This window comes from Pinus tabuliformis, chromosome X, assembly GCF_031772625.1.
Source record: "Pinus tabuliformis cultivar Carrire ecotype Pingquan chromosome X, CPIR1, whole genome shotgun sequence".
Lineage (NCBI taxonomy): Eukaryota > Viridiplantae > Streptophyta > Pinopsida > Pinales > Pinaceae > Pinus > Pinus tabuliformis.
The window spans coordinates 725,641,029-725,667,802 of NC_142308.1; positions in this window are offsets into that span (position 1 = coordinate 725,641,029).

Sequence of the window (26,774 nt, forward strand, 5' to 3'; positions counted from 1 at the left end):
GATCAACTGAATTATAGGAGGATTTATCACTGAGTTTTCAGTAGACACGACCGCCAGCTATAGTGAGGTAGAGTGACATTTCCTCAAGGGACTGCAATATAAGTATATTAAATATTTGAACACTTGGATTAAGATGATATTGTGTGAAAAGTGGGTTATGTGAATAAATTAATGTTTGGGACTACGGGAAAACGAGGAAGAGCTCACGAAAGTTTCTTCGAGAAGTGCAGTCAGTCTGATAAGGTGGCGCATTCTATGTTTACCACCTCCACCCACACCGCCACTTGTTTCACCCTCCTCACCTCCATTTCCACCCACCCCACCTCCGCCACCACCATAGTTCAGTATGGCAAGTGCGATGAAACTATCAGTATTTAGAGGAGTAGCGAATGAAGACCCGGACCAATTCTGGTTCACGGTAAGGTTAGAATGGGAAGCACAAGGAGTCATGGATGACAATATCAAGAAGGATACGTTGGTGAGCGTGTTGCAGGATCGCGCATTAACATGGTACTTCAAGAATTTTAATGACCATCCAAATGCCAGAATCATAGAAATCCAAACCGCGCCGAACAGGGAATTTAGTAGGCCAAAGTTAGAAACACAATCAATCATCATATTTAAGGAGATTGCAATGCTCCCGAGCGAGACCCCCTGGGATTTGGACCAAAGACTGAAGGGTATGATTTGCGAAGCCAACATGACGTTGACGGATGGACAACACCACACATGGTTTGTAGCATCACTAACACCGCACTTAAGGACGACGTTGTCACAACAAAAACTTTCCACCCATGCTGAAGCTTTGGAGATGGTGATGAGATTGCATGAGACCCCTATATAAGACCCTGGTTTGGGAGTCTAAAAAATCCATGCGCAACTGCAAAATTTGTGTTTGGCAATGTAAAATTTGAAATAGGATAGGACACCTTGGCCAGATGTGCATGAGGAGGTATGGTGCATAAAATGCAAAGGCCAGGAGCATGACAAGGATCACTGTCCAGTGTTTGTGAATTACTTGGTAAAAGGAGGGTTGATTCATTTAAGACCTGAGGCACAGGTAGGACCGAGCACAGTGCCTGCATTATGGTGTGCGATCTCTGAGATAGGAGGAAAACACACTATAGATAATTGTCATCTATTGCAGAAGTATACGCAGACATCCCAACAATTGTTTTGTAACTTTTGTAGGTCGGTAGGCCATGATGAGCGCGCCTGCAGAAGCTACGAACTAATGATGGATTGGACTCCTACCTACAAGGTGTAGACCGAAATATGAGCCCTCAACCCAAAAGTAGGAATAGAGCATGTTGGATTCCAGGGGCACAGCCGAGGTCGAGGTGGAATGGGACCAAGAAGGGGTCACAGACAGTTAATTTTTTATAATTGTAGAGGGCCAGGGAACTATACCTATGATTGTAAAAACCTAACAAGGACATCATGTTTGTACTATACTCAGTTTGATCATGAGGTAGAATACTGCCCTACATTGATAGCGAGACCATGCAAAAAAGGGGTACTTTAGCCCCCTCCAACTCAAAATCTATAAATGATGAGGTCTGAGCCGCGCGAAGAAGACCTGAATGTAAACATGATGCTCAAGAGTAGTATGACCACTGGTGATGATAAAGGTAATCAGTCAGAAGAAAGTGCGTGGGTTCACAAGGCTCCTACAAAGGAACCCAAATTTGATTTAGAACGTGCGAAGGAGACATTCATGGAAGCTAAGAAGAGCTTCATGGAGACCTCCACTTCAGGTAGTAAGGATCAACTAGAACAAGGGATGGACCCTTCAATGCTCACTACCTTTTTGGAAACATGCATGAAACTGCTATGCGACAGCAAGGCATTAAAAGGACTATAGGATCTTATCACTAGGTGCGTGGGGTCAAGAGAACCGCGCGTCGTCCAGAAACTTGGGAAGCATGCATTGCACACACGAAGGGAAATGAGGTTCATGACACAAATCAACAAATATGAAATGGATTAGGTAATCCTGGATCTAGGATCAGACGTGAATGTACTGCCAAAACAAACATGGGAATGCATGGGCAGATCCATGCTAGAGTGGTCTTCTATTCAGTTACAAATGGTGAACCAACAGAAGATCTTACCCATGGGAAGATTGCAAGGGGTAATAGTAGACATTGAAGGTGCGAGCACGTAGGTGGATTTTGAAGTGATAGAGATTGTTGATGACAATAATCCCTATCCTACGCTACTAGGGATAGACTGGGCCACCAATATGAATGGAGTCATAAATCTGAAGAAGCACAAAATGATCTTTGAGAAAAAGTCACTACTCATAGTAGTACCGCTAGATCTAGCTGAAGGAGCACAATACATTGAACTGGTGTGCGACGATGATAGTGATGATGATCTTGATTGTATTTACAAGATAACCATGCGAGAAGAGGATTGGATGAATCTGACTGTAGATGGAAGGATTTTGTGGGAGCGTGAAAGCTCCTGCGCTACGGATTCAAACGAAGAGATAGAGCGATGGCAGATTCAGCTACACGAAGTAACAACGCTTAATTGCAACATGATGGTTAGATCACTGCACTGCATGACAATGGAAGCAAGGGATCTGCCTACATATGACGGGTTGAAAGTGGTGGATGAAGTCCTGAATAAATTTGAAAGCGCAGTACCAGAACAAAAACGATTCGATGCTTTGAAGTGGGTGCTGCGCAAAACACCTGCACGATGGTGGGGTACGTATCAGGGAAGTTTTGAGCACTGGCACAGATGCAGAAGGATCATGTGCCTACACTCTGGAAAACCCCAGATTGGAACGAGAGCCAATCAACAGGGGTAGGCAACTTGTGCACCCACATTTCCCAATGGGTACAAACATACACTGTACAACTCGTACAGGTGCACAGCACTCCCAGAATAGAGAATAAAAAAAAACCACAGTAGTAGGAAAGGCAATGCACACTACCAATTATCCACCGAGAGGAATTCAATAGGGTGTGTGAAGTAATAAAAAAGGTTCACCAGGCGAGATGCACTGATTGAGACCTGTGCATACCAGTAGTTTAATTGGCCTCTAGGACCATGTGCAAAACCCTGACCATGGAAACAATTCCAAAGGTGTAGAATAGAATAGAGACTGTAATTTCCGAACAGAATGCAAAGAGGAGTCCACCCGTAAGAGCTTTTGTAGTTGTGACAGTGCGTGAAGACCAGGATGAAGAAATCACATAGCTACACAAGGTCGAACACATAAAGATTCAGGAAGCCATTCAGCGAGGGAACCTTAGACTTCGTGAACTAGAAAAAGACTGGGTACAACTGAGGAATAAAAGCATTTTGATAGACACCGAGATCAAGAGGCTGGAAAACGAGATCAAGTAAGCATGTCTCGTTGATAAACAAAGGATGAAAAGACAAGGTGTGGATGATCATACCACTGAATTCGAAGACTTTTTCTGAGAATTTATGACTCTACTACCATGGCTGCGACTGCATCTCATCAAACACGGTAATCAGGGAAGTGCACTACATATGATAGAACACGCGACGCCGACTGTCGTGAGGGAAACTAAGGATTTTTTGTGGACTATACTGGAAGGTTATTTGAAGCCTCACATAGGTGGTATGACCACCTGACTAGCCGTAGGAAGCACCGTCTCAGTGCTCCAGGTAGTTGAAAGAGAGCGTGGGACTATAAAAGAGTTTGTTTGGGAGCTGTGCGATAAGGGAGGTGCACGTAGAATCAACATGTCACAAGGCTCGTGCACGGGGGCCTAGGTTGCCATGTGGGTAGGCTTGGAAGTGGCCATTGGTGTCACTGTTCATGATGGGATGTCTGATTTAAGGTAAAAGGGAGTGGGTAATCGGCATTTAAGACGTGAATTAAGGGCAAGATTTGGGACAATCTGCCGCCAAGAAAGCATTGATGGCCTGGAATTGGGGGAAATGGTCAAATTTGAATTCAAAAGGCACTATAAAACTCCAAGGGCTAGCCACGAGACAACACTTGTTCACTTTAGATTTGAGTAGTTGATTAGAGCACAGAGTGTTGAGCGTTGAGCGATAATCGAGCCCCAAAGTTCGCGAATGACCACAGATAGTTCAAACAAGATAGCAGCTACTAGAATAGGTTTGGGCTTTGTAGAAGGAATCGCCGATGAGGCAGTGTAGAATCCCATAGTACACGATGTTCTTGAAGATATTGGGGTCGTGCCAGAAATCCCGAAATCACCTTGGACACCGAGGCCGAAAAAAGAGAGGCAAGCAGCGGGACTAGTCCGCATGTGCCCATGGAATCTGTGGTTCGATAGGCTCTCAATGGATGAAAAGGGTAAGGTTGTCACCATTGAGACAAATGATGAGGAGGAGGACCTACAGACTCTCATTGCTAACGTAGAGGAAGCAGAGGACATGGAAGAGGATATCCAACTAGTGCACTCTGCAGCGAAATTTCCTGAGTACGTCCCTCTGCGAAAAGGAAAATCAAGATACCAAAGGATCTGGATGCCACAAAGAGTGCACTCTAGACCCTGCTCCTCCTTGATGGAATTGTGTTTGAGGGCTTGCACTTCGGCCACGTGCCCATAATGAATTTTGAAGATTGGGACCTCACGGACAGCGAGAAGTTCCCACACTTAGAGATAGAGAGCCTCATGAAGCAGAGCATAGAGGGGCCAGTCACTAAATTAGAGCCGCGAAAATGGCTACGCGGTGTGGAGAAGGCTAGATTGCTTCATATATTGTGCATTCCACACTTTCACCATGCACCCATCACTATTTTCATCATCAGGTAGCTGCTTTGTTTGGTGCACAATGGGTACTTATGGCTGGAGGAGCCTATTCCCATCACAACAGATGTCATCCACAAAATTTCTTGGCTTCCCTGTAAGGGAAAGGACCCCATGGCGATAGCAAGAAAAAGTGAAGATTTGGCTCTCATGGAAGCCATGAAGAAAAAATATAAGCTCGAGAAGGTTACGCAATCAGCAACATCAAAGATAAAGGGGTGTGCATAGCCACCCAACTCCTGGCCAGGAAGGTAATGAGAAAATGTCGCGGTGATGAGGTACTAGCGCCGGTAGTTGCATTGGCTGAGAAATACATAGAGGGGGTCCAATTCAACTCAGCCAAGTTCCTCTACGAGGAATTCTTGACCAACTGCAAGGAAGCCCAGGAGTAAGGTAAGACCTTCCACTATGCGTGGTTGCTCTTGTCCATTCTGTTGGTAGTGGGAGAACTGCCAGAGGACAATCAGTTCCCGAGCATTGAACAAGACTTACTAGAGGCCGCAAATTATGTGTCACTCTGGGCTACCAAGGACAAGAAGTAGATTTGTGAGACAAATATCTTCTGGGTGCTCATGGAGGCGAGCATCTGGATGTGGATTAATAGGTGGTCGCGCCTGTCTCCCACAGTGCACAATAGTCTACGAAGCTTTGCAGATTTCAAGGTGGACATGCACAATATTTACATCAAGGCATGAAAGGATCTGGCATAGTAGTGGACCAAGCAACCCTTCATCTCCATTGATGATGCAATTTTTAGAGTGTTAGAATCATGGCCTCCCGAGTGGCATGCCCCGGATCTGGCAGAGATGGATAGGACAACAACACAAAAAAGAAAGGATGAGGCCAATTTGTGTGTCACGTAGTTGGTCGAGAAGGGGCACAATGAAAAAGCGGCAGCAGAGGTAAGGGTAGTCTGCGAGGCAACAAAGGCAGCTGCAGAGCAGGCAAAGGACGTCGAAGTAGCAGCAGCAACGTAGATAACAGTGGCCACACCAACACTAGAAGAGGAGGGTTAGTAATTGTCTATAGGACAAGAGGCAGAGGACATAGAACTTGATGAAGAAAGCACATACCCAGGCACAACTTCCACCCAACTCAAAAGGCCACGCGTCACAGAGAGATTAGGTCCACGAAAAAAGGTCAAGGCCTTCAAATTGGCCATTGACCTGATCATGTTAACAGAAGGTGACCTCTATGAAATTGGTGACATGGTTCATGAGGTCACCAAGGAAGCACTTCAAGAAGCCATGTTAGAGCAACAAACTATGTTGGGGGCCCTAAGGGCGCAGCTACAGGAACTATAGGTGCGACCCCCATGGGAAGGAACCATAGCCACCTATACCACAACAGGCACATTAGTAGCAGAGCAGATGCTATGCCGAAGGATGACCAATATTATAGTGATACCAGAAGGGGCGCTAGCAACATAGAATGAGACCGATAGAGCCATGGTCGGTAGGATCAAGGGACTTGGCCTTAATTTGGCTAGCCTTCTGCAAGACACACAGTACCAACTACAAGATGGCATAACTGCAGAGCTTGTGCTAGGGAGGGCCATGCGATTCAGGTGATGAGTGAGCAAAAGATCAACATTGAATAGCTCAGCCTGTAGTGTGATGAACTAGTGTCACAAAACTAGAAGATAGTGCAGACAATTGATGAAGCGTGCCGACAAGTCCCGGAGTTGTCCATCGTCATAGACCTACCAACAAAAATGTGGATCCACTATCTGGCAAGTGGAGTCCGAAACGCGCATGAGGAAACAACGCGTGTGTAGCTGGAGATGAATCTCCAGATTGTCGAGCTATGGCTGAAGGCGCAACCTTCCACTACCCCAAAAGTTATAAAGCAGCATGTTAGTGCTATCCAAATAGTGTTCCAAGAAATTGAACGGGCAGTACAAGACTATACCAGTATGTTGGACCAAGCCTTTGGAGTCCTCACATCCTTGCAGGAGGACCCCAACATACAATGCATGGAAACAGAGGTGCACGAGCTTCAGGAGCAGTATGACAATGTAAGGGGAACTGCACAAAAATTCATCCTCACTTAACATCTTGCAAAGATGCAGCAAGCAAGGGCATTGAAAGAGCAGGTGGATCTCACAAGATAGAAAGAGGCACTTCTCAAAGCGTGTGTCTAGCCATGGACTGATGAGGCCTTCACCATTACGACAAATATCAAGGGTAAGCTCACAATGATGCAGGGGCTCTACACGCTAAGGCAAGGATTCAATCCTAACAAAGAAGCATCGGAAGAGCGCATGCAAGAGGTCCAGCAAACCGCACAATAGTGCGCTATGGACCTCCGAGCAATATGGGACTCGTTGGAGGGGCTATGCACCAAGATTTCCGCACCAACAGAGTGACTCAGGAACAAGTCACGATGATTTTGTTGGGGGCCTGTTGGGCATGGAATCCCCCCATAGCATGTTTTGGGGATCAAAGCCCAAGTTTTGGTCAAATGTATTGTAAGACTCTGTGAATTGACGGTGCAGAGCACGAAGTATAGGTTGAGTCATAGGGTTATCTGCCCTAAGTATTGTAAAGTAATGTAATGTCATGTTGGCCTACCCATGGTCCGCGGACCATGGGATTGTATAAATAGAGTGAGGCTCTAAGTTGTAAAGGGAGAAATGAAGTAGCTAGGTAGCGAAGGAGCTAACATAGAGCATAGAGTAAGATTCTAAGTGTATTGGGTCATAGTAGTAGGAAGAGGCTCTGCAACTGAGTGCGCAGAGGCCTAGTAGAGTTTGTAGCTGAGTGCACAGACCCCTACAGGTGAGTGCGCAGGGCAGTGTCGAGTCTGTAACCTTGAACAAAGAATAATAAAGAGAAATTGATTCCAAATTCGGTGCATCAGCTTGTGTATTGCATTCTTTACATTTACACTATTTTTTTTATTGGGCGCACTCATATGATTGTTGTATATACTGTTAATTGTCATAAGTCTTACACAGATAAGTTAAGTAATCAGGTAATAACAAGCTAAATAGCAAGGAACTTAGGTTTAATATGGATTGCGCCCCGAGTAGGGTTGTACGAAGGCATCATCACAGGTTGCGAGGGACTAATAGGTGTGCATAGCGACGTGCACATAGGGTCAAACCACGGACCACCAGGAGCTCATCAGACATCCCCAGGGTGTGGAAACTGGGTTCTAGCACCCTCGCATACTACTTCGAGTGAGACCTTAGTCTGCGCTCTATGGACTATTGCAAAAAGGGTCAGTGGTACATGGATTTGCTTGGCTAAATCACCTCAGAACCTAGGTCAGGCCCATACAAGCCAACAGCCAGTACCAGAGGCATATGGTGTGGGTGTCAGATCAGATCCACTGACTGCTAACTCGCGTAGTCCTAGTAGTTACATGCTATCATGAGAATTATGATGTTTAGTGCATAGGTCTAGCAGTCCATATTTTTGAGGCCTATGAGCCACCGACGTATTTCGAGCACACATATTATTCTTTTAGGCTTTGATGTATGAAAAAAATTATTGACACACACATATATATGTGCTATATTTTCCTTCTTACTATGATACAAATGATTTGTTTACATGTTTCGTAAATGTCTATCCAACACATAATTAGCTAATGCATCTGTCAATGTATCCATATGTCTAGGTATATGATGATATGTAATGTAATCATAATTTCTTTACAATAGACGAATATGTAGATACATTATCAATATCTGAGGCTTTCTGGCAGAATATTGCCCGTTGAGTTGAAGAACGACAAGATGTGAATCAAGGTTGACAACCAAACCCTAGATGTCAAGAGCGATAACTTTTGACAACAATTCGATAATTGCGCTATACTCAGTGATGTTATTAGTTGTTTGACCTAGACAAATCCCTTGAAGATAAATCAACTCACCGTGGGGGTTATAAATGGCCCATGCTGCGGATGATAGGTTTTGGGTAATTTGGCAAGCACCATCAGCAAAATTGATGTGAGGAGACACCTGTCACCAACATTTGCAAAGCAGGAAAAAACATAATAGTAGGAAAGCTACTTGCAAAACAACACACCAAACCACATTGCACAAAAATGAATGACACACTTGTGTACCAATGTAACCATGCAAGATGACCTAAGCATAGTACTTTGTGAGAGAGTCCAAGCTCAGACTCGGGTAATCAATAAACACAGATGACCACTGGAGTTTTATTATTGACATGATGAGGAAGAATCGACTTGGAAAAATAATAGATATAACTCATATAAGGCTTTGCTCCCATTCCCCCTAGGCGAGGGAGGGTTACGAGTGAGATGAAAACCCCATTGCAATAATGGGCAATGGGTAAAAACTCAAGGAGAAAAAACCTGAATCTAGGAGGCGATAAAGGTGCCCACAGTTGAAAGATCTTGACAATGCCAGGTGAAATTGACATGTCAATAGGTAGTGGAGAAGAGAACTACTCAAGACACATAGACATGACCGTCATTCCAGAACTAAAACACTTGGATTGAGAATGCACATTAAGAGAGGTTTTCAAGACAAGATAATTAGAGGACACCGAAGGCGAAGCTGAAGCAATTTCCACATAATTAATTTTGGCAGGACTTAATGGCATAACCATGACCCATGTGTCAACAAGATCCATAGAGGAAATGACCAAAGGATCAGACTTGACCGAAATCATGTTAATAGAGGCAACACGAGGAGTTTGGAGCAGAAATATACCCATCAGATCAGGATCTTTAAAGATCCCTTCCCCCAAACTCTCATAAGGAGCACTGGTGTGCTTGACATGCAAAACATTTCCATCCGAGGAGGAAGAGGCAAAGAAGGATAGTTGGTCAAATGTGACTATTTTCCCTTGATGGGGAAAATGAATCACGTAGAACAAGGAGGATGCTACAACATGCATGGCATGGGTCCAACTCCGTTCGAGTAGAATATTATAAATGAGATTAGCATCAATGATCTCTACCTTGACTTCTACTATATTTCCCTTAAAAGTAATGATGAGGATGGGTAAGAGACCGAATGGTCATGAATCACACCTGTCAAAAGCTTCCAAAGTGTTAGGGGACTGGTTCAAAGTAGGAGAACCAATTGCCCAACAAAACATGATGCAGGTGGAAGCACCTTCATCATTGATGGTTCTGTGAATGGTTTTCTCATTGATGATGACTTGAATGAGAAAGGCAATCTGATGAGGAAGACACAAAACATGGTTTTCTAAATCAAAACATATAAGACTGGTTCAAAGTAGGAGAACCAATTTCCTTCCAAAAAGCAACAGACATGATGTAGGTGGAAGCACCTTCATCAATGACGTTTTTGTGAGTGGTTTTCTCATTAATGATGACCTGAATGAGAAAGGCAATCTGGTGAGGAAGACATGGAACATGGTTTTCTAGATCAAAACATATAAGACTGGAATTAGCAGGATCAATACCCCCAATAGCTGACAATAATGATTTCCATTGAGACGAACAACTTTGAATTACCTCGAGGGTAGACATATCCAGTGATACTTGAGACAATCCTCAACAATATTAGAGTGCTAAGTGGCTTGAGCATTGGGATTGTACGAGGACTTTCGCAGCACACCTTGAGAAGGTGGTCGCACGACAGAAGCAGGGTTAGGTCACTCTATATGAAGAGGACCAAAACTTGACGGGGAAGAAGAATAAGGGGCAGAATCTTTTTCTTTCCTTGATGTTGGGGTAGGAGTTTGACAATATCTTGATCTAGTAGCCACATTAATGGGCGTACTCATCATGAACATTTGTGAACCTGAGGAAGAAGATGATTGAGGCTGGTCTACCATTTGGGTCTGCTGGGATAGAAATGGCTCTTTGAGGATAGTTGGGGTCCCTTTGAGCAAATGACTAACTTTGGATCATCTGGGACAATCCTTAGTATAGTGGTCCTCTTCAAAAATGAGGCACGGATACTTAGGATTCCATTGGGAAGCATCACCAATAGATGACTTAGGAGGACCTTGTTTTGGGGCATCGGCTTTACCTTTGCCTTGTCCTTTCTTCTTACCTTTCAAGGATTTGTCCACTGCCGTAGACTAAACAATGTGGACCTCTGAGCTTTTAGCAGGGCTAGGTGGATTCTAAGTGGGACTATTGGAAGTAGTGTTTGAGGCCAACTTTTGTTTGGAAGAAGACTTTCTAGGGGCCTGGGACACTAAACACTTTACTCCATCAACAGGAGGTGTAGCCAGTGACTTTGATGTCATTAGATCGGATGATGGCCTCAGAGAATCAAGTAATAAATAATAAAAAGTGCCAAACTGAGAGTAAATGATATCTATGTACTAGGCACAAGCAATGGATTGATCCTCCATGACGAAACCACCCATAGCGATATCACAAGAAATTGGAGCAATGAATGATCAGTCAGTAACTGATCAACAATCTCGAATGTGATTAGGTGATGCCTACATATCCATTCATGGATGTGATTGGAGATGTGCGTCGCAATATTTTGCTTGAGCGATGTAAGAAAATAGGTGTCAGTTTCATAGAGAACCAACAATTGGAAATGCATGAGGAAATCCATGGCTAAAGAGTTGAAGTCATAATAAGTACTTCGAGGGAGCTCGATGTACCACTTGGTTGTAGCACCTATGAGAGTTTGTTGGAAAGACAAAAATGAATACAATCATCAAAGTAAGAATTCAAAGAGCACCAGAGGTGATATGTCATCACATGGGCTTGCGTATCTTCTTTTTCTTTCCCATCGAACTTCAGACAATCTCTTGGGATCTTGGATGGGACTAGAGTCCAGTAGGGTGAATAAAGAATTGGATCATTCATGAGTTGAGACACATCTAGAAAATATAGTGTAGCTAAGAATGACAATTGAGTATTGAAAGGCATTGGAGGTCGATAAGTGGGTCCAACTGGAGGAGCCCATCCCTGCTGGTAAGGATTTTGTCCCCATAGTGGAAGGTTCTATCCATAGGGCATTTGATTTTTCCCCCACTGTAGGTTACCATGCCCGTAGGGTGGATTATGACCTAAAAAGCCTTGAAATTGTCCAGACATAGGTTATTGATAAGAAACATATGGGTTGAAAGACTGTTGACCCTGTTGACCTGGGACATATGGGTTTTGGACCTGTTGTCCATGGGCATACAGGTTTTGAACCTGTTGGCCCTAGACATAGGGATTTTGGACCTATTGTCCTTAGACAAGAGGATTTTGACCCTGTTTCCTTTGGACACGAGGATTTGGGGTCTGCTATTGCAAGACTTGACCTTGACTTTTCCTTGCGAAGGTTGACCCTGTTGATATGTATATAAGGGTTGTTGCTACCTAGCTTGGTCTTCCTACTACAAAAGCTATCCTTACAGCTGCAAAATATGCCCTTGCGGCTGCAGAGGTTGGACATGCGAAGACATAGTTTGGGAGGTTTTCTGAACATACTACATTTACGTGTTATGAAACCAGCTCACAAAAGGATAGAAAAGATAGATGAACGCCTTAGAAATAAGCCTCTTCGAGGGGGCAACCCCCTTTACATTACACAAATGAACAATTCTTGGATGATTCAAATGACAAAACCTCCATTCTATATATAGGAGTCTAAGGGGTCACAATAAACCAATCCGACCTAACAATAATAATATAAAGGCGCAAAAATAACAATAGAGGGATTTTATGGGACAAAATAATAACAATATGGGGACAATAGGGGCACAATAATAACAATAAGGGATACAATGACAATAGTAATGGGGGAATCACTAGTATTATAGGGACCTAACATGCCCCTCTCCTTCAAAAAAGTGTTGTCCTCAACTCTTGAGTAGTTTTGGATGCGTCTGTATAAAATTCTCATCCTCCCATGTGGAATATTAAACGGGTAAGTTCTTCCACTTGATTAGACACTCTGAAATTGATCAATTTCATAGCTATCAAGTTCTTGTTTCTTTGATTGCTTCAGGTTCCATTATGATTTTTCCTTCCTCATCAAGTTCTTGCAATATTGTTTGAACTGGAAGCTTGTCATTTATAACCTTCTTGGAGCATGAAACATGGAAAACTAGGTGCACTCTGGAAGCTGCAGGAAGCTCCAATTTGTATGCCATAGTACCTATCTTTTGCAACACCTTGTATGGACCATAATACTTTGGTGATAATTTATTATCCCTATTAGCTTGCTTGAGGGATATTTGTTTATATGGTTGTAGCCATAGGAATACCCAATCACCTACATCAAAACTTCTTTCGCTGCAATGTTGATTTGCCTATTGTTTCATTTTATTTTGCACCAAGGTGAGGTTATCCTTTAAGAGTTGGAGAACTTGTTGCTGATGCTCAATGTGATCTTCCATTGCTTGAACCTTAGAATTTTCTCTTAAATATTATGTGATGGATGGTGGATAATATCCATTAAGTTCCATAAGTGGGGTCATTTTTGTTGCAGTATGGGAGGAAGTGTTATACCACCATTCAGCTAGAGGCAACCATTTGACCCATTGTGTTTGTTTATCAGATACAAAGCAATGAAGATATCCTTCCAAACATTTGTTTACTATCTTAGTTTTCCCATCAGATTGAGGATGATAAGATGAGCTATGAGCTAACTGAGTACCAAGACAAGAAAATAATTTTGTCCAAAAGTTTCTAGTGAAAATGGGATCTATGTCACTTACAATAATCTTTGGGTTTCCATGTAGCTTTTGAATTGTTTCCATAAATGCAGTAGAAACTGTACTCACTTTAAATGGATGAGATAATGCACAAAAGTGTGCATACTTGATAAGTCTATCAACTACCACCATGATAACACTCTTTCCTTCAGACTTGGGTAAACTTGTGATAAAATCCATTGAAACCTCCTCCCAACATTGGCTTGGAATGGATAAAGGTTGTAACAGTCCTTGGGTCTTAATTGTTTCAACTTTATTTTGTTGGAAAACCAAACATTTCACCACAAACTTTTGAATATCCGATTTAAGGCCATCCCAAAAAAATCCTCTTAACCCTATGGTAGGTTTTTAGAAATCCTGAGTGCCATCCTAAGGGATAGGTGTGCAATTCCCTAAGAATGTTTTGTTTGAGTTGGGAATTCTTTCATAGGTATAACTGATCCTTGTACCATAACAATTCATTTTTCTAGCTAAATGTATCATATGTACTGGGATCTTGTTGTATCTTTTGAATGAGTGCCCATAATTCCTCGTCATTCTTCCATTCATTCTTCCATTCATCCCTTGCTTCGTTTATCTGATCTGGTTGGATAATAGAAATGGCGCAAAGAAATGCTTCCACATCCTCATCCTTTCTTGAGAGTGCATCTACCACAACATTTTGCTTCCCTTTTTTGTAGATGATTTCAAAGTCATAACCCAACATCTTTGTGACCCATTTTTGCTGCTCTTATGAAGATAATCTTTGTTCTAAAAAGTATTTAAGACTATCATGATCTATTTTTACCTTGAAGTGTCGTCCCATTAGGTAGGGTCACCATTTCTTATGTGCATGTAGTATTGCCAACATTTCCTTCTCATAAATAGATTTGTTTAAATACTTTCCTTTGATTGGAAGTCTTTCAAAAGCAATGGGTCTTTCTTCTTGCATTAAAATGACACCAATTCCATTTCCTGAGGCATCACATTCCACAATAAAGGTTTTTGTGAAGTCCAGTGTAGCTAAGATTGGTGCTTGGCACATTGCCTCTTTAAAATGTTCAAGGGCCTTCGTTGCTTCTCGAGTCCATGAAAATGCATCTTTCTTCAATAATGTTGTTAGAGGTGCTTCTATCCTCCCATAATTATTAACAAGCTTATGATAATACCTTGTCAAGCCGAGAAATCCTCATAGATGCTTTATGGATGTGGGGATTTTACATTCCTTAATGGTTTTAATTTTGCTAGGGCATACCTTAACACCTTCATGAGATACAATATTACCCTGATGTTCCACCTCTTGTACTCCAAGGAAACATTTGGAGATTTTTCCATATAATTGTTTCTCCTCCAATAGTTTGAGCACCATGTCAACATGTGGGACATGATCCTTCCAAGACTTGTTGTAGATTAGTATATCATCAAAAAATACTAACACAAATTTTCTAAGGAAGGGTTTGAAAATGGAATTTATCAAACCTTGAAACGTAGAAGGTGCATTAGTAAGGCCAAAAGGCATGACCAAAAATTCATAATGACCCTCATGAGTTCTAAATGCTATTTTTGGAATGTCTTTAGTGTTCATTTTGATTTGATGATATCCTGAATGAAGATCCAACTTGGTGAAGTAAATTGATCCATGCAATTGATCCAACAATTCATCAATGACAGGAATTGGAACTTCTTGTGCCATGATCCATCCTTCTTGTGAACCAATACTACTAGAGCAGAGAAAGAACTTTGACTAGCCTGAATTATACCGACCTCTAGAATTTCTGCAACCATACATTCAATTTCACTCTTTTGGACATAGGGATATATGTAAGGAATAATTTTTGGAGGAACACTTCCTGGAATCAAATTAATAGCATGATCATGATCACGAATAGGTGGGAGGCCTTTAAGAGTCTCAAATATCTTGGAATGATTGTCCAAGACTTTTTGGAGATCTAAAGAAATGGAAGATTTCAATGTGGGAACCTCTAGTGAACATAATTGTGCAATTATTCCTCATTGTTCTTTCTTTAGAAGATTTTTCATTCTGTTAGATCTGATTATCTTTCCTGGTTTCCCTGTGATACCCCTTAATTCAACTTCCTTTCCTTCTGAAGAGAGTTTCATGAAAAGTTCTTGAAAATTAAAAGTTATTGTACCCAAGGATTGTAGCCATTGGACTCCTAGTACAACATCAGGACCACCCATTGGAATGGAAAGCATTGGGCTATTCAATACAAACTCTCCCATGGATAGCTTGATATTATGGCACTTTCCTGAGCAATTTATGATTCCTCCACTTGCAACCATCACTTGACACTCTGGTGCTAGATATAGGAAGCAATTCAATTCCTTGGATATCTTACAATGAATAAAATTATGGGTACTTCCTGAATCAATCAACACTATTAACTTTTTCTTCTTGATATGCCCATCTATCTTGATAGTTTGAGGAGTGGTAATTCTAGCCAATGCATTAGAAGATATGGTCAGATTCATTTCTTGTTTTTCTAGGGATTGCTTCTGGTGTATATCTTCTTCTTTTGACATTTCTTGTTCCTTTTCTTCCTCCTCTTTAGTGTATTTGCTATCACATCTGTAACAAATCCCTTTTTCTCTTTTTTCTTCCAATTTTTGTGGTGTCAACCTTGTAGTTTGTGGATGGCTAGGGGCAATAACAATTCCATCTTTATGATTGTGAGTGGTAGGCTTCCTTGTTTCCATAATTTTGCTTTCCATTTTTCTTGCCAACCTGAATGCCTTCTCCAATGAATCTAGTTCCCAAAGGCAAACCTCATGTTGGATGTTATCTTTTAAAGTCCCTATGACACATCAATCATATGCTCCTCTGGAATATCTTTTACCCTTATATTCAATTTTTGGAAGTCCTTAATGTGCTCAATAATTGAACCCTTTTGTTTGAGATTTATCAATTGGCTAAAAAAAGTGTTGCTTTTTGTATCCTCATAATGTGATATCATTTCATCTGTAAAAATAGCCCAAGTGAAAATTTGTTTACGAGAGCAAAGCCATCGATACCATACAAACTGATTTGGTTCCAAATATAAAGTTGAAATTGCGTACCTTTTGTGTGTTTTGCACATTATGGAGATTGAAAAATTACTCCATCTATAGTATCCATGTTCCAGGATCCTTACCATTAAACTTCCTCATATCGATCTTTGGAACATGGTGGTTCTTCAATCCAACATTAGAGTCTGTGAAATCATGATTAACATTTATTTTTTTCTCATCATGATTTCCATTTCCTACCCTTTTGCCATTAGTAAGCATTTATTGTAGAAAATTTGTCAAATATGTCTTCAAATTTGTCTACAAATATTCCATGCCTTTCTTTAAATCATCCATCTTAGCTTCCATGCCATCCATCATAGCTTCCACACCATCCATCTTAGCTTCCACGCCATCCATCTTAGCTTCCATGCCGTCCATCTTAGCTTCCACGTCATTCATCTTAGCTTCTACGCCTTTCTTTAAACCATCCATCTTAGCTTCTATGCCTTTCTTTAAACCATCCATCTTAGCTTCTATGTCCTTCTTTAAAGCATCCATCTTATTTTCTGTTACTTTTTGTGTGAGTGAAATTTGTTTCACTTGGTCTCGTAATTTTGATATATCATGTTGCATTTCTTCCTCTTCTTCATGAGTCATGCTAGAGCTTTCAGGTTTCTTACTAGGTGTTTCCATTTTCTTTCTTTGGGGTATCAATTACTGATAATAATGCTTCACTATGCCCTTTGAATTCCTTCAAACTAATTTTTCAAAGCAAGCTTATGCAAAAATTTAAAAAAAACTACACACTGTTTTTCACTTTGTAGGAGCTCGATATTGAATCTGATGTATCTCTGTAATTTTGGATCTCCTAGGCTTGAAATTGTTTCTTGTGGTAACCTTTTGAGTAATATTTCTAACCCCGGAATTATGATCAAGATTGGATTCTCCAATGAAGAGTTATGCCAAATCTCCCATGATGACCTGAGTATAGACTAGTTCAATAGAGCGAACTTGTATGACATGCCGCAAGTCACTGATTTAACGTTAGTTTCTGCAAATGATACCCAAAAACACTATATCCTATCCTCTTTCTACAAATTCTTACAAAAATTCAATCTGATGGTTAGAGAAAAGGTTATGACAATTTTCCCGAGGTGACTTGTTTGGAATGTAATTCAGGGGTCTACAAAAACCCTAACTTCCTCAGATTATATTTACGAAAATATAGTGAGACATGATCTAAAATTCGGAGCTGACATTAAAAATGATGTCTTCTCAAATGGTTTTTTTTGTTTATCTTCTGAAACTTTGTAGCAAAATAGTTATAGTAAAAATTCCACAATGACCCGTTTTAGATGAAATTCTGGAGCTTACAAAAACCCTAACTTCCTAGATCATATCTCTGAAAATATAGTAAGAAAAAATTTAAAATTCAAAACGGAGGTTTAGCCCGATTGCTTCTCAAATGGGTTTTTTTTAGCTTCTGAAACATCATAGGAAAATTTTATAGCTAAAATTCTATGATGACCTGTTTGGAGTAGAGAAACCCTAGAATACAAAGCTCTAATACCAAATGTTATGAAACCAGCTCACAGAAAGATAGAAAAGATAGATGAACGCCTTAGAAACTTCGAGGGGGCAACCTCCTTTACATTACATAATTGAACAATTCTTGGATGATTCAAATGAAAAAGCCTCCTTTCTATATATAGGAGTCTAAGGGGTCATAATATAACCAAGCCGACCTAACAATAATAATATAAAGGCACATAAATAACAATAGAGAGATTCTATGGGGCACAATAATAACAATATGGGGACAATAGGGGCACAACAATAACAATAAGGGATACAATGACAATAGTAATGGTGGAATCACTAGTATTATAGGGACCTAACATTGCAACTGCATGGTTTGCTGCAACTGTAAGGTTGCCCCTGCGGTTGTTACAGTGGTCCCTGCTACTGCATCATCAAACCGTGCTGGTGCATGGATGGCCCTTGCTGCAACGACAGTTTCCCTTGTTGTTGTAGAGGTTTTCCTTGCTACTGCGAGGGTACTTAGATAATTCATGGATTGAAACCTTGAAAATTTCCAAACTGTATTTGGCCATAGCCACCGGGAATGGTGGTCGGACCAAGCTGAATGTATTGTCTAGGCTAAAGGATGTAAGGTGGATTTACCATTCCTTGGGAACCATATGGAATGTAAGGAGTGTGGTACTAAACCTGAGCCTCATAAGGCTGCTGATACTATAAATTGCTTGACCCAGATGGACCAACAGGATTTTGGACCTGTTGGTATTAGACATTACTTGATCCAACAGGACCAACAAGGTTTTGATAACACCAGAAGAAAGCTATTTCACCCCGACTGTGTGAGCATGCGAGCTGCTCACATTAGTTGTGCTCGACACCATAGAGACATTCAGATTCTTCCCCCCAGGTGGTGGCACAACTTATGCAATTAATGGAGGGACTGAAGCACAGATAGAGGCAAGACTCGAGACAGTCGGTTGCACTAGACGAGTGACTTGGATTGACAAGACAAGAGGGTTTGAAATCGTCAGCTGCACGGGAGTGAAGTAAATACATAAATCAATGTCTATTGAGGGGTTAGATTCTGAATGAACGGACCCATGGCAGGCATAGTGCCAGATGCCCAAATAAGATTATGGTAAAATGAAGAGGCACTAGGTGTACTTGACACCAACTGTGCTAAAGTCACATAATTAGGAGGTAAGTTCTGATAAACATTGATGGGAAAGATTCCCGTGTAGGGGAAACCTTTAGGAGGAAATTGATCTTGTTCTTGTTCAATAGTGTGTGGAGTGGAAACCTCCGAGTGACTCGGAGAGGAGATTGGAAATTTGCCTTCGAGTTTCACGGGTGGAAACAAGTGACGACGAATGACCGAATATGTTAAAGGGGATAATTCCAAAGGAATACCTAGCTGATCGTATGGAATGTACGCACATTGTGGTGATATCACAATAGGGTCGAACAATGGATTCAGAGGATAAACAACCAATCCAATTTGACCGTCAGGAGCTGGCTGACTCTTGGGAGTTTGGATAGGTGTTGAGCCTCAAAATTACTCTTTCCCTAGCAACTCTTTTAATTACTTATCTTTGTTTTTCCATGAGAAAGATGCATTCTCATCACCAACAACTGGTATATACTGTCTTGAGGAGGACATTTAGTGATTTACATGTTATGCTTTTATTTTTTTTTGTTTGAATAAGTTTTTGCATATTAGCTATGGAACGCAGCCTATTGTACTGCTAATCAGTTGTTTTGTAGCTACCTTCATGCTCTAATAGGTTCCATGTGTCAGAAGGAGAAACTAGCCATATGGGTAGCTTGGAAATCATCATGACATGGACCCTGTCCTGTTCATTCAGCCCAGGTCGACAAAGAATATGGCATAAGACTACGGTCAATGGATAAGTCAAACATAAAGAGACCGAAGGTAACAAGACTTTTTTTGTGGTTAATTAATGCATTTCACAGTGATGGGAAGCATTATCCGGAGCAACTACCTATACCTATGGACTCCAATAGCCACCTATATAAATGAATCCAACAGTCACCATGTCTTGGATTTATGTCTCCAGCAGCCAAGGAAGAAATTACGCATATTTGTCTTCTACATGTTTGGTTGTAGCATGCTTTTCTCCACAAACAGTTAGATGATTTTTCTTATAAATACCTATGTAAAGGACTGAAGAAGTTAGTAGTAATAGTAATGGTTTTATTGTGAAATCGAAGTTCTAGACTTTGTAATTTCTGGGCATTTTGTGTCCCTGTTTTAATATGAGAATACCGCATGTTTTTATGAAAATCTGAAGGATTTTTCTTAGAGTTGATTGAGCAAGCGTAGCCTAATCAGTTGCAGAGGGCCCCTACACTGAAGAAGGTTTCATTTCATTTTATTTTTCTTCTTCTTGTTAACTGTAAATTCATCATTTTCTTTCACAGTGTTTATAATTATTTTCTTACTAACAATGTTTATAATGCAATTTCCATCATTTTCTTATTAACAGTGTTTATAATTTAGAGCAGTTTCCACTTACTTGATCTCTTTTTAGTATTTATCAGTATTTTAGAAGATAGAACTCAATGGTGCAATCTTGTTTCTTCAATTAAAAACTAACCTTGTTTCAATATGAGAGTAGGATTGAAGAATGATAAGGATACATTGCTGGATAGTTTACTTCATTCACTGTTTTTCTAGTTTAAATTCTCAATTAAACCTATCAGTGTCATTTACTGTCTTTGCCATTTCATTTTTAGTTTACTGACTCATGGTTTTAATGAATGATTATGGAAAACCCTTCAAGTTGATAATTCATCCTTAACTAAGTGGTTGAACATTTCATCTATGCAATAAGTTATTTCTGCATCTCTGTATTTGCTTTCTCTTAGATTAATGAAGTACAGAATTACTCAAATGTCATCCCAAGGAGACTTTCTCCCAAAATTGAGAAGCAGAGTAACCAAGTATTTCATTTAGTTTTATTTCTGTAATTAGTTATACATCAATCGAAAATTTCACTTTCAGTTTTAATTCATGATTTGGAAATAATGGTAAAATGAGAATATAAACTTTGTTTTCATTTATTTCTTAGCTCTGTTTTCATTTTTAGATTTTTGAGCAATATTTATGAAAGTGAGATTTAGTTCTGATAATTTACATTGTAAATCATTAGGAATTAAGAGACCAAAAACCACCCAAAACAGCATAAAACATAAAACCAACGAAGTAGTTAGCTAGCACAAATAGTGCACTACACTTCATCAGTTTATGATACCCAGATTGATAATTTATGTAGAGAAATTTGGGACATTAAACTGACTAGACATTTTGGCGCCATTGCCGGGAAAGTGAACTAGGTAGCCTTATCTCTTACATTAAAAAAAAATGATATGCATAGATAAAGAGACTCTAGGGGTAGATTTATAGCTAGGGGCAGTAGTTCAATTCCTACAACACCACCTACCCCACCAAGATCAAGGAAATATACACCTCCATCCCAAACTCATACTCCCAACCATAGAACACCTGAAATTCTAGAGGACGAAATCCAATCAAAATAATCTCCTACTACCAAGCCAACCCTAGAGGAGAAAATTTTTGAATCTCCAATAGCAGTAATAGCCTTTTTCACCTCCACATGAGACCCCATTTTTAGTTAAAGAATTAGGAATACCTGGTGAGGAAGAAGAAGTAGAACCTCTCTCCCATATCCCATTAATAGAAGAACTGAGGAGGAGAAAGTAACCTTGTAGGTTGAACCTTATACTGGCTCTGAGGAAACTATAATGGCAGAAGAAGGAGATGGGGAATTCAGTTTGTTTGGAGGGGGTAGAGGAAGAGGTAGAGTAAACAATGGAGGAGGTAGAGGAAATAATGGAGGAGGTAGAGGAAATAGGGAAATAGATAATTCTTTTAGATCCTCTATAGTGGACGAGGAAACAAATGCCACAATAAAAAATATATCACCTTATGTCCTCCCAAACTTCCATGGGTTAAAAAGTGAGGATCTTGAAACATTCTTATTTGAGTTTGAAGTCTTGTGCAGAACCTATGACTATCTAGAAGTCTCTCAAAAACTCAAATTGTTTCCTTCAACACTAAAAGGAGCTGATTTGAAATGGTTCATGGGGTTAGTAACTTAGTCCATTAGAACATGGAATGACATGAAAAAAATGTTTTTCGATAGGTACTTGTATTATTGCATGCCTACCAATCACAAAGATGAAGTGTTAAAAGTGATGCAAAGAGAGAATGAAAACTTAGAGGATTTGATTGAGAGATTCAACTATAAGTTGAAAAGAGAAAAAATGGACAATTTAGATGAAGATACCATGAAAGCTCTTTTATTAAAAGCCATTAGTGATGAGTGGATAGATATCCTTAACATGATGGGGAAGGGAGATATCTCTCAACTCCAATTAAATGATATAGGAGAATTATGTGTTCATCTCTCAAGAGGGAAATCCAAAACTGGGAAAGGTCCAAGAGATCCTTCTCTTGTTATAGTAAATGTATCTGCAATTGAATCTGTAAGTAGGGCAGAAATTGGTAATATGCTTGATGAATTTAAAAATGACATTCTAGGGAGTCTTAGTGAGCAAATAGACACCCTTAAATTACAAAACAAGTAGAAAACTGAGGCTGATGCTTTAGCCATTTTTTGTCCAAAATGCAGAAAAAAACATGCTCTAAGAGAATGCCCTTTAGATGAAAAAGTTGTAGAAACTTGTATGATTTTCTTAGAAAGCCATGAGACCAAGGGTTGTCCTTCAATCCCAGGTCTTAAGGCTGTCTTTCAAGAGGAAACATTCCCAAATTTTGTAGAAGCTCTTTGTTTTGTTGCTATAAGACCTTAGCAGGGGCCACAAAATCAAGGATTTAACAATCCAATTTATCTTTAGCCCCCACCAAATTGGAATTCTTGGCAGCAACCTTGGCCTCAACCTCAATTTCAATCTCAACCTTGGTCTCAACCGCAACCTCAATCTCAATATCAACTGTGGGCACAAGGAGTACACAATCCTTATGGGAGATTTTCTCAATATTATCAATACCCTTCATCATATCAAAATTATCCTCTCCCACACATTCCACAACAAAATCAGCAGCCACAACTTCAAAATCAAAACCCTCAACTTTCATTACCATTTCCACAACAATCTCCACAGCAAAACCAAAAATCCTCAGCTCTTACTTCCATTTCAGCAGAAACCAAATCAGCTACCTACCCAACCATTACCAAACCCCAACAATAAAAACCCTCAGAATGCTTACATGGTAGAAGGAAAACAATTTCCAACTTATATGATTACTCCTCTAGATCATAATGATGTTCAACTGAGATCTGGTAGGATATTAGAAAAGGAAAGACCTTCTGTAGTTATTTAGGAACAAGACAATTCTGAGGAAGATTCTTTAAAAGTCAATAAAAGTTTTGAGTGAACATCTCTCCAAAACCAAAACATTGAAAAAGAAAAACTAAAAGAATTAGTGAACACAACTCCTATCAATGAGTAACCAGCATCTACTTCTACACCTCCTTTTCCTGAAAGATGACAAATTGATAGAGGAATAGAAAAGCACATTATGTTTCCCAATTATGATTTTCTAGATGAATTGAAGAATGTGTGTATCAAAATCCATTTTCTACATGCCATTAAAGAAATTCCAATTCTAGCCAAAACAATAAAGGAGTTGAGCATAAAGAAACCAAGAAGAAAAACAAAGGAAACAAAAATAATTCACCTAGTGGGAAAAATAGCAGACATAATGATGGGAAAAATTGCCATACAATAATATGTGGATCCAGGAAGTCCAACTGTGAAAACACATATCAATGGAGTTAAAATTCCAAATACATTGATTGACTTAGGGGCAGCAATAAACATCATGAGCAAACAAACTATGGAGCAGCTCAAGCTTCCTAATCTTCTCTACACACCTACCTTTACTGCAACTAGCAGATAGATCAGTAATAAAACCAGATGGAGTGTTAGAAAATATTTCAATTTCCTTAGATTCTTGGGAATACCCTGTTGATTTCATGATCTTAACTCCAAAGAACAATCTAGGAGGACATCCACTCATATTAGGAAGACCTTGGCTGGCCACAGCTGATGCTTTTATTAGTTGTAGATCTGGTGACATGTATATTTCTGATGGTAATTCAACAAAAAAATTTACTTAATATCCTCCAGCAAAAGCAATCTCATAAATATATGAAAAAGAATGGATTGATGATGAAGATGATATTCAACCTCTATTTACTATTTCAGATATTAGTGAAGATAGTCAAATTTTAAATACATTGGAAAATTTTGAATCATCTTCAGAATATGACCATGAGAAATTTCAAGAAAAAACTAATGTTGAATATTTTTCATCTAGGCAGATGTCTATCTATTCTATGGAAGAGTTTGGTAGCTCTAAAATTGAAATTTTTTGAGGTAGGACATTGAACATAAACAAAAACTCGGAGAAACTACAACAAGAAGAGCTAATCAAAACATTACAAAACCATTCTACTGCATTTGCATGGGAATACACCAACATGAAAGGCATTAATCCTAAGACTTGTATCCATCACATCTACATTGAGGAAAATTGTAGACCTATCAGACAACCTTAGAGAAGGATGAATCCAAATCTTAGGGAGATTGTGAAAAAAAAGCTCCAAAAATTACTGAATATAAACTTCATTTACCCAATTTCAGATAGCCAATGGGTTTCTCCTTTAGTAATTGTGCCTAAAAAGAATGGTAAATGGAGGGTGTGCATTGATTATTGAGAATTGAATAAAGCAACCCTTAAAGATCATTTCCCTTTGCCTTTTACAGATCAAGTGTTAGATACATTACCAAGTAAGAAGTATTTCTTATTCTTGGATGGTTTTAATGGTTATAATCAAATTCAAGTAGCACTTGAAGATCAGGATAAAACCACATTTACTTGTCCATGGGGAACTTATGCCTACCGAGTACTTGCTTTTGGGTTATGTAACGCACCTACAACATTTCAAAGAGAAGTACTAGGGGATTTTTCTGATCTAATACATGATTGTGTAGAGGTATATATGGATGATTTTACAGTCTATGGGAATACATTTGAATAAGCTTTGGAAAATTTGGAAAAAGTTCTTAAAAGATGTAAAGAAACAAAGATTTCACTAAGCCATGAAAAATGTTTTATGATGTTTATAGAATGTATTGTTTTAGGACATCACATTTTAGGAGACGGGATTAAAGTTGACAAATCTAAAGTTGAAGTCATCTCTAAATTATCAATTCCATTTTTCCAAAAGGATGTTAGAAGTTTTCTAGGATTTACAGGATACTATAGAAGGTTTATACAAAATTTCACTAAAATAGCATCCCCACTCATCAAATTTGTTACCAAAGATTGTGAATTCAATTGGAATTTTGATTTCCAATTTGCATTTGAAAACTTAAAAACAAAAATTTCTGAAGCAGCCATTTTAAGAGGTCCAAACTGGAAACTCCCTTTCCATATTTCAACAAATGCTTCAGATACAGCTCTAGGAGATGTATTGGGACAAAAAGATTTGATTGCTTATGCCATTTACTATATAAGTAAGAATTTGACTCCCACTGAGTTAAATTATACTATGACTGAAAAGGAATTTTTAGTTTTTGTTCATGCAATTAACAAGTTCAGACACTATATAACAGCCTATGAAACCTTTGTTCATACAAATCACTCTCCAATTAGATATTTAATGAATAAACCTATTAATAATGGTAGAGTTACAAGATGGCTTTTACTTTTGCAAGAATTCAACATTACTGTGCTAGATAGACTTGGAAAACAAAACACGGTTGCTGATTTCTTGTCCAGGATTCAAAATATCAAAGAAGATTCTCCGATTGAAGATAAGTTTCCTGATGAATATCTTTTTGCAGTAACTACTCAAACTCCTTGGTTTTCAGATATTGCTAATTATTTGGTCACAGGAAAGTTACCTTCACATCTGTTTCCTAGAGTGAAAAGAAAAATTATTTAGGAAACTGCAAGATATTCATGGATCACTAACGAATTGTATAAAACAAGCCAAGATCTTATGACCAGAAGGTGTGTCAGGGAAGATGAAATGCCTGAGATTCTTAAGGCATGTCATGATGAGCCATGTGGTGAACACTTTGCTGACAAGAGGACAACCTATAAAATCCTTTCTTTAGGATATTATTGGCCATCCATCTTCAAATATGCTAAAGAATATGTCAGGAGATATGACAACTGTCAAAGGGTAGGGAAACCTGCTCCCTCAAATGAAATGCCATTAAAAATTCAGGTACTCATCAAACCTTTTGAAAAGTGGGCCTTAGATTTTGTTGGGCCAATTAATCCTCCATCTAAGCAGAAGAAGTATATATTTGTATGTACTAATTATGTCACTAAATGGCTAGAAGCCAAAGAATTACCTTTTGCTAATGAAAAATCTATAGTTAAGTTTCTTTTTGAGGACATCTTCACTCGTTTTGGTGTTCCAAGAGAAACTGTGACAAATTATGGATCTCAATTTACATCTAACATGGTGGAAGGGTTTGTGGAAGAATACAAGATCAAATATAAGAAATCTACTCCCTATCATCCACAAGAAAATGGTCAAGTGGAATCTACAAATAAAGTGATTGAAAGAATTCTCACTAGGACTATGCATCTAAATAGAAGATATTGGGCAGAAAGGCTACCTGAAGCCTTATGGGCCTACAAAACTACATGGAGGAACACAATGGGACATAAAACCTATGAACTTGTTTATGGGAAACAAGCCCTATTCCCTATAGAGTTCCAAATTAGAACTTTCAAGATGGCAGTCCAACTGGGACT